Genomic DNA, 9,997 nt, shown 5'->3' with positions numbered 1-9,997 from the left:
TGACATTCTTTTCGCAACCAACCACTGAAACTTTCCATGTGCTGACGCCTAATCCAAGCTTCAGTCTTCCCTGGAAATTTGGATCGTAAGAACTCCTTATGTATCTCGATGTATGGATGCACCAATGACGAGTTCTAAAGAACCGTGTAGTGTGCTTTATTGAAATAATCTTCTTCCATGCCGATATATGTTTTCTTCCCTAAAGTTCCTTTACCACTGAGTCGCCCCTCGTGTCGTAATTCAGGAACGCCAATCGGGGCAAGGTCAGGAATAAAGTCAACACAGAACTCAATGACCTCCTCTGTTCCATAGCCCTGGGCGATGCTTTCTTCAGGCTTAGAACGGACTTTCACATATTTCTTCAAGACTCCCATAAACCTCTCGAAGGGGAACATGTTATGTAAGAACACAGGTCCAAGAATACTAATCTCCTTCACCAAATGAACTAGGATGTGTGTCATGATATTAAAGAAGGATGGAGGGAACACCAACTCAAAGCTGACAAGACATTGAACCACATCATTCTGTAAAGTAGCTAGTTCCACTAGATTGATTGCCTTATGAGAAATTGCATTGAGGAATGCGCATAGCTTCACGGTGGCTAGACGTACATGTGGAGGTAGAATTTCTCTTAAAGCAACTGGAAGCAATTGCGTCATAAGAACATGGCAGTCATGGAACTTTAAGTTTAGGAATTTCTTATCTGGCACATTTATTATACCCTTTATATTGGAGGAGAATCCCGATGGGACCTTGATGCTGCTTAGACATTCGAACATGCTGTCCCTCTCTTCTTTGCTAAGCGTGTAGCTAGTAGGACTTAAGTAATGACGTCCATCATCTGTTTTCTCTGGATGAAGGTTGTCTCGTTCTTTCATGCCCTGCAAGTCCTGGCGTGCTTCAAGTGAATCATTTGGCTTCCCGTACACACTCATGAATCCTAACAGGTTCACACAAAGATTCTTTGTTAGGTGCATCACGTCGATTGCGTTGCGGACCTCTAGGACTTGCCAATAGGGTAGCTCCCAAAAGATGAACTTCTTCTTCCATATGGGTGCGTATCCCTTAGCATCTTTGGGAACAGATTCATTGCCTTGTCCCTTTCCAAATACTACTTTCACATCCTTGACCATTCCGAGTACATCTTCCCTGGTTCGGTTATGAGGCTTCTTCCGATGGTCTGGCTTACCTTTAAAATGCTTCCCTTTCTTTCTTACTTGGTGATTCAACGGAAGGAATCGACGATAGCCATGGTACACGACCTTTCGACATCTTTTCAAATATATACTGTCAAGGTCATCAAAACAATGTGTGCATGCATTATATCCTTTGTTTGTCTGACCTAAAAGATTACTTAAAGTAGGCCAATCATTGATTGTTATGAACAACATTGCTCGTAGGTCAAAGTGTTCTTGTTTGTACTCATCCTAGACACGTACACCTGGTTTGTTCCATAAAACTAGAAGTTCTTCAACTAATGGCTTCAGATAGACATCAATATCGTTGCCAGGTTGCCTCGGACCTTGGATGAGGATCGGCATCATAATGAACTTCCGCTTCATGCATAACCATGGAGGAAGGTTGTAGATACATAGAGTAATTGGCCAAGTGCTATGACTAGTGCTCTGCTCTCCAAAAGGATTCATACCATCTGTACTTAAGGCGAATCTTAAGTTTCTAGCCTCATTTGCAAACTCTGGAAATTCCCTGTCTATCGCTCTCCACTGGGACCCATTAGCTGGGTGTCTCAGCATATTGTCTACCTTACGGTCTTCTTTATACCACCGCAACAACTTTGCATGGTCTTTATTTCTGAACAAACATTTTAAGCGTGGTATTATAGGAGCATACCACATAACCTTGGCAGGGATTTTCTTTCTAGGACGTTGTTCACCCTCGACGTCACCAGGATCATCACGCCTAATCTTATACCGCGATGCTTTACATACCGGGCATTCATCCAAATTCTCGTATTCATTGCCATGGTAGAGGATGCAGTCATTAGGACATGCATGTATCTTCTGGATTTTTAATCCCAATTGGCAGACAACCTTTTTTGCTTCGTACGTAGTGGTGGGCAATTCATTTGGCTTTGGAAGCATCTTCTTTATGAGGTTCAATAAATTCCCAAATACCTTGTCGGATATACCATTCTTTGCCTTCCACTGTAGCAATTCCAGTGTTGTACCCAGCTTTTTTTCCCCTCTTCGGCCGTCGGGTATAGCAACTTCCTATGATCCTCAAGCATGCGCTCGAACTTAACTTTCTCTTTTTCACTTTCCCATTCTTGTTGTGCATCACGAATGGCATCGCCAAGAGCATCACCGAGATCATCTTCTACCGCTACCTCTTCTTCATCTCCCCCTATTGTAGTATCATCAAAGGCACCATACTGAGCAATAATGTCATCAATGTCTAAATCTTCTCCTTCACCTTCTTCCATCATGACCCCACTTTCTTCATGCTTAGTCCAACATATATAGTTTGACATGAAACCTGACTTAAGCAAATGTGAATGAAGACTCATTGAGCATGAATATTCCTTTAAATTCTTACATAGGACACATGGACAGCACATGAAACTATCCCGCTTATTTGCCTCGGCCACACCTAAGAAATAGTGCAAGCCCTCAATAAAGTCTTGGGAGCGGCGATCGGCATTGTACATCCAATGGCGTGACATAATCTGTATTACACGACAAATTATGAAAACTTTGAACATAATTTAGTATTTTATTACACAACATAAATGACACACACACGGTTGATTAATTAACTAAGTCTGGCTACAACGTAAGCAATCCCAACTATCACTAAACAAACTAAAACTACAATGCACTTCAGTAACATAATTATTTCGTGATCGTACGCAACTAAAACAGACAAATCATTCTTCTGTTGAATATCAATAAGCTTCTCCTGCTGGCTCACTACCTCATCAGCAGCAGCCGCTACCTCAAGTGCACCCAAATTCTGCACGTATGTAGCATAATCTTCCTCCCAGTACCAACCATCGCATCCATTGCCCTCCCACTGTAATTAAAGCCAAAAAATATTTAGTCAAAAATATTCAAGAAAAGCAGGTCAATTAGCCATAAAGATAAAATGCGTAAGAAACTCACATCGCGATCCGGGCACTTGTAGAAAACACGACCCTTGTTGGGTCCCTGTCTCTTGACTCGGTACTCCATCACAATCTTCTGCTTACACTTGCCGCAGATAATGAGAGGGAGTTCTGGCCTCAGTCGTTTCGCAACCGAACAAGAGGCCGATGATCCGGTACCAGTTGTCATCTACTTTCTATACTTATTTTTACAAACTAGTGTAAATTTCATATTTTCTAAAATGATATATTTAAACAAAACTAGTACGGATTTCACATGTTTCAATAAATAACCATCCGTACTAGTTGACCTTGCTTACGTGATCATCTCGGCCAGCATTTCTCCACCGGACGGCACTGTACTTGGCTAAGGAAGAGCTCCGATTCTACGAGAAAGGGAACACGGTCTTCCACGACCGTTGCCGCTCTCCCTCGTAGCATCAAAGTTCCTCCTTGACGTCCGTTACCGCTCGGCAGAGAACATGTTGGCCGAGCTGAACACGGTCCGCAAGTTCAACTAGTACGGATTTTCTATAATTTTCTAACTATTTACTAAGTTTTTTATTTCATGGAAAATTTAATTCTAAAAAAAGGCATGATTTCTAAGTAGTTCATTTCATGGAAAAAATAATTCTAAGTGACCTGCTCGATATCGGCGAGCTCGCGGACGTTTAGGTTGCCGAGGATAGTAACATTTGTAGATGACATTTGTAGGTCTGAAGTTATCAAATATCCATCAAATTATAGCTCAAAAACATGTTTCAATAAATAACCATCCGTACTAGTTGACCTTGCTTACGTGATCAACTCGGCGAGCATTTCTCCACCGGACGGCACCGTACTAGGCCAAGGAAGAGCTCCGATTCTACGAGAAAGGGAACACGGTCTTCCACGACCGTTGCCGCTCTCCCTCGTAGAATCAAAGCCCCTCCTTGATGTCCGTTACCGCTCGGCAGAGAACATGCTCGCCGACTTGAACACGGTCCGCAAGTTCAACTAGTACGGATTTTCTACAATTTTCTAAGTTTACATATAAAATCATAATAAAGTCCAACATATAAAGTTACACATGCATCTACATCGCAAAATGAGATAAGCTACTGATAAAACATAAGAGGATTAAGTTTGTTACCTCCAAAATCGAAGAGCAACATCAATGGAGGGGGAGAGAGCAAGAACAATAGCAAGCTGAAAAACAGAGGCAGTGAGTTTGAATGGAATGGCTCGGGCTTGGGAGGAAGAAATGAGCTGAATTATAGGCCGGGATTATTAGTCCCGGTTAGGGGTCCAAACCGGGACTAAAGATTAATCTTTATTCCCGAGGCATCACCCAAACTGGGACTAAAAGCTTTAGTTTCGGCTGGTATTACCAGCCGAGACTAAAGGTTTACCTTTAGTCCCGGTTGGTAATACCAGCCGGGACTAAAGGCCCTTGCCCCGCGAACGACCATTGGGCAGGGACCTTTAGTCCCGGTTGGTATTACCAACCGGAACTAAAGGGTCCTTTAGTCCTGGGAAAAAAAAAAATACCGAGGCTAATGTTAAATTGGGACATCGTTCTAAAGTCTATTCTCTAGTAGTGTACCGGACCTGCCCAATCATTCATGCAGTCAGACATAACACGTCTGTATGTAGGTTGCGCAATGATCCCAGTCCTTGTCCAGGCTAATGCTCTCGTCCTCCTACCGTAAAACATGCGACGCTAGCATGGCTGCTCTAACGGTTCATCGCTAAATTTCGGGGTGTTGGCTTTGGTCCGCGCCCTATCGAATGTTTAGATACTAATTAGGAGTACTTCGAATGTTTAGACACTAATTAGGAGTACTAATATAGACTAATTATATAAGTAATTGCAAAGATAAAGACTAATTTACGAGACGAATTTATTAAACCTAATTATTCTATGATTTGACAATGTGATGCTACAATAAACATGTACTAATGATGGATTAATTAGGCTTAATAAATTCGCCTCTCAAATTAGTCATCATTTATATAATTAGTTTTATAATTAACTTATGTTTAATCTTTCTAATTAACATTCAAATGTCGGGACTCCCGCCTCGCATCGCATCGATGCAGTTCAGAGATGCCGATGCTGCTGCTGCCTCCATGCTCCATGCAGGGAGCGTATGAACTGAAAAGTCATTATTGGATTGTCAAGTAGGAGTACTACTTGCTGGCTTTTTACAGGAGCGTGCCTGAACGGCTGAATCGGTCACTCATTCAATGTCTCTTGATTTGGAGCAGTTTCAGTTTCTCATCAGCCAAGCCATGGATGGTCGAGTCACTTCACTTCCCATGGAAACGGGAGATTTTTGGACCGCCAATGTTCTGGCATCCGGCAACAACATGATCGGGCAGAAAAAAGTTGGTGACACTGACCAATCCACATCCACTTGTGTGTGTGTGATTGGTCGGCGTCACATCATTTGCATGCTTTTGTGCTGTCCAAACTCCACCCAACAGCTGGATATATACATATACAGGTACTACTACTTTGTTAGAACAAAGCTATCGGCCATCAATCCAAATGATTTGCTCCTCTTATCTGCGTCGTGCTGCCTTTTGCAGTGGATTAACATTCATATTACTGTCATTATTATTATTATTCCAACCCTGATTGCCGACGGATGGCAGTAAAGAAATACTACTCGTGGCAGTTCTGAATCATGCGTCTCAGCAAGTCTGAACTGAACTGAACTGAACTGAACCGAACCGAGAAAGCTTTTTCAGGAGCTCGCATTTTTCAGTGGATTAACATTCACATTATTATTGTTGTTGTTATCTCCATCATTTGGGAGCATGAGTAGCATAGATTAACCAACCCTGATTGCGGAAGGATGACAGTAAAGAACTACAGTACTCGTAGCAGTTCTGAATCATGCGTCTCAGGAAGTCTGAACTGAACTGAACCGAAGAAAGCTTTTTCAGGAGCTCCAGGCAGGCAGCACTGTGTGGAAGGAAGGAGCCATTGATCGAACGCAGACGCACCGCCAACCCTACTCATTGCTTGGTCGCATTCGATGCATACATCAAAATTTAAATGGGGGTAAGACCTTGTTTGACTTCATATGTATTAGAGATAAAAAAAATACTGTAACTAATTTTATTTCAATCTACTTGAACACACATGGATTGAGGTATATACAAATGCAACCAAACAAACTCTAAGTTTGACGGGTCACCTTACTTGTATACTCCGTATTTCGGAAGCACTGAACCTACCCAGCCCTCCTGTCCTATCCTATCCTCCAATAATAAAACCCTATTCGCTTGAGCTACTTTTCAGCCATGGAACAGTGTTTTTCTCTTACAACATTTCAGCATAAGCATCAGTATAAGCCAAATTTCAGCATAAGCGACCATTCAGAAATTTGAACTGAAGGGAGGTCTCAGACATATATATCTTCTGAATTATGGCTTTTGGTGATAGCGAAATGAGTGATGCTAATTTCATACTACTAGTGCCTTAAGATTGGCATAAGAAGAATCTTTGCTTTGGATTCTTGTTGAATCCACCAGCTAGCGCATATTGATGCAGCATGACTGAATCTGAATGTACAGAAACGTTTCTTCAGACAGGGGGCACTCCACAGTGGCAAAACTGAATGCCAGTCAAAATGTTCACTAGCAGTAGTAGTGCTCTGGTCTGGAACAAACATTGAATCCAATCCGATCCAAAGTGGACCAGGCCCCGAAATCTCATGAATTGGGCCCTGTACGGTGCCTCATGCAATGCAATGCAATCCTCCTGCCATTGCATTGCATGAGCCCACATGCAGGGAAGGGAAGCCTGCCTTCAGTGTACTTGCTATTCCCATGGGCCATGAGCAGCAGCTGGCTGCTGAACCAAACCAACCGATGCTCCTGGTTCATGGATGGTCCAGGGCTCAAGGCAACAGCTTGCGCTTTGGATTCTATCCTTGCATTTCTGAATGAACGAGTCCACAGTGTGTGTAATCCTGCACAGTGCTGCTGCACTGCATACAGCCTTCAGAGCTGGGTGCTGACTGCTGAGCAGAGCAGTTGGCATAACTGAATGAATGCAGGTCAACATGTTAGGACTCTGCATTAGAAATAGAAACTCATTGCGGTGTCGGCGCGGCACTGCTGCAGCTTCAGGGGGGAGAGAGAGAGAGATCCTGCAATATTGTGAGGTTCAAAACTGTGCATGCCATTAGCAGAGGCCCAGTGCTGTACAATACGGAGCACTACTGTTTCAGTCATTGCCTCATTGCCCACATGCAGGGAAAGGGAAGCCTTCAGTGTAGCCCATAGGCCATGCGCTAACTGAACCAACCGATGTTCCTGGTTCGTTTGAGGTCTTGCGCTTTGGATTCTGAATGAATGAGTCCACAGTGTAGGCTGCTGCTGCACTGCATACAACCTTTCAGAACCGGGTGCTGAGCAGTTGGCGTAACTGAATGAATGCAGGTCAACCTGTTAGGAGTCTGCATTAGAAACTCTTTATTTGCGGTGTCGGCACGGAATCTCAACATGTTAGGATTGTGGAACACATTGATCCCAATCCCATACGTACACAAATGAACCTCCCTCCCATTCTTACATTGAGGTCCAGTAATCAGTATCGTCGTCTTATGGTGACGAACTGACGGTGTCAACTGTCAAGTGAGATTTATTTATTTATTTACTATTTATTTGAGGGTCAAGTGCCTCTGCACTCTGCAGTCTGCACTGCAACGGATTCAGGCGAGAGAGAAAGGACCTGCTCGCAATATTCTGAGGCCCAAAACTGTGCATGTCCTTAATTAGCACTTTAGCAGAGGCCCAGTGCTGTACAATACGGAGTGGAGTACCTGGTATTTCAGTCATGGCCTCATGGGCCTGCTCAGACTATAGTCTCTGAAAAGCAGCAGGCTGCTGCTTCAGATTCCTCGAAACAGATAAACATTTGCCATTGCCAGTCACCAGAATTTAGCAATCTCAAGTCAGAACAGGGCGAAACCTACCCCTGAGAAGGGTGGTGGTTGGGGACTCGAAACTCGTGAGCTTGAGACTGACCAAAAAAGGCAAGTGCAGTCGTGCAGAGGTGGACATCGTGCACACACATATACTTTACACTCCTTTCAGCACGTTTCCAGATTCACATGATCCCATATCCCACTTGCCATCTTGCCGACGACGTTTGGTAAATTGGTAGTCATCGTCTCATCGTCGTCCTCAGAAGGTCACATGCACAGACACATGCGGTGTCCGTCCATGCGTTTGCTGAATTCTGTCTGAATCAGACACGCATAATAAATGAATTAAAACAGATAGTACATGAGATTATTAACTTTAGTGCTGCTAGGTCCCTACTTATATTATTATCTGTCAGACACTTCAACTGAGTGCGTCTGAATCTGAATCTGAATATATTATTGCTCCTTTGACCATTCCATCTCTTGGGCCAACTACAGCTAGGCGTGGATACATAAGATGAGGTTTGCAGAGCACTAACCTGGATTATGTTAGTTGGAGCTGACTTGGCAAGATTCACTTGAGCGATTCCATGTTTGTTTGTCGTAGAAGCCTGTGTGTCCCGCATTTCAAACTACACTGGCCTGTTCGCTGGTTGGTTTCTGGGCTGATTTGGACTGACTGGTGCTGGTTTGTTGTGAGAGGAAAACACTGTTGGCTGGCTGGTTTGGGCTGACTGAAACCAACAAGCGAACAGACTGACGTCCGGACAGCAGGTGCCTGGTTAATTAATTCCACTTGTGCTTCTTCTCATTCAAAAAAGTCGATCCGTTCCTCCCGTTCTTCTAAAGGATTGCAGATAATAATGCCACACAATGACTTAGTACTTTAGTAGGGTAAATAATACAGTGCACTTGCTAAGAAGTTGGATTCGACTGATGTGAGCCCGATTGCACTGCGTGCGCAGCAAAGTTTCTGACGAAATGCATGCTGATAAAACGATGCTGCTCATCGATCTGCTGGTCACGAGTGGAAGTATAAGCACGATCGATGCAGGGTTGTGTTTTCACCTCGTGGGCCGTGGCTTAATTAATCTTCCTGTGCGATGCTGCGTCATGAATGTCACAGATCTGTCTGGAAAGTAAATAGCAGCTGCCAGCTGATGACATGGTTTATGCTTGCCATAATGTTTGTTTGACACATGGTAACAGTTACTATATGTACAATGGGAAAGGTATGAAATCAGAGCTGGAAAGATATGAATAATAGTACGGGGGAAAATGAAATTGAACAAAGAGCAAAAATTTAATGGAAGAAAAAAGGCTGTACAATGGAAAAGGTTTGAAATTAGAGCTGGAAAGATATGAATAATAGTAAGGGGGAAATGAAATTGAACAAAGAGCAAAAATTTAATGGAATAAAAAAGGCTGAAAAATGAAAAAAAAGAGCAAAAATTATGCTTTCGTTGAGAGTCGAACTCAAGACCTCCCGCTTACTAAACGGGTGCTCTAACCAACTGAGCTACGAAAGCTTGCTGGTTGTATCTTTCGTTTTTCATTTTACATAGAAAACAGTAAGTAAACATGTTGGCGGACAAGAACAGGCATCTAAATAAACTATATAAGTAGATATGATTGTGGCCTCTCCTACTGTTCTAGTAGAAACAAAACATTTGGTTCCTACATCGGTACATCCTTCATGTTACACACACATATATATACTCCGATGCTTTGTGATCAATCTGATGTTTGAGTCCTTCCATCTCTACATGGTCAATGTGGTGCATAGAGGGAGCGTACAAAACGCTTAAAAATTGTCTATTTGCAGTTCACGGTCAATCCCACTTGCCTCTAGAGTGGCGTGTATTATAGAGCCTATATTACGCTGTCGGATGGTTGTCATTGACTCGAATCGAAACTTAAGTTGAACTAGCTAGACAACTCACTACTACAGAAAAATTTAATAGAGGCG

The 9,997-nt window shown here is 43.0% G+C and overlaps 1 non-coding gene across 1 annotated transcript; it reads right to left on the bottom strand.

Moving 5' to 3' along the window:
- Positions 1–9,483: 9,483 nt before the first annotated feature.
- Positions 9,484–9,557, bottom strand: TRNAT-AGU (transfer RNA threonine (anticodon AGU)). Its single transcript has one exon. It is a non-coding gene; the product is annotated as a tRNA-Thr (tRNA).
- Between the last annotated feature and the right edge of the window lie 440 nt (positions 9,558–9,997).

Source organism: Miscanthus floridulus, chromosome 3 (assembly GCF_019320115.1).
Source record: "Miscanthus floridulus cultivar M001 chromosome 3, ASM1932011v1, whole genome shotgun sequence".
NCBI lineage: Eukaryota > Viridiplantae > Streptophyta > Magnoliopsida > Poales > Poaceae > Miscanthus > Miscanthus floridulus.
This window is presented reverse-complemented; position numbering and strand designations above follow the sequence as displayed.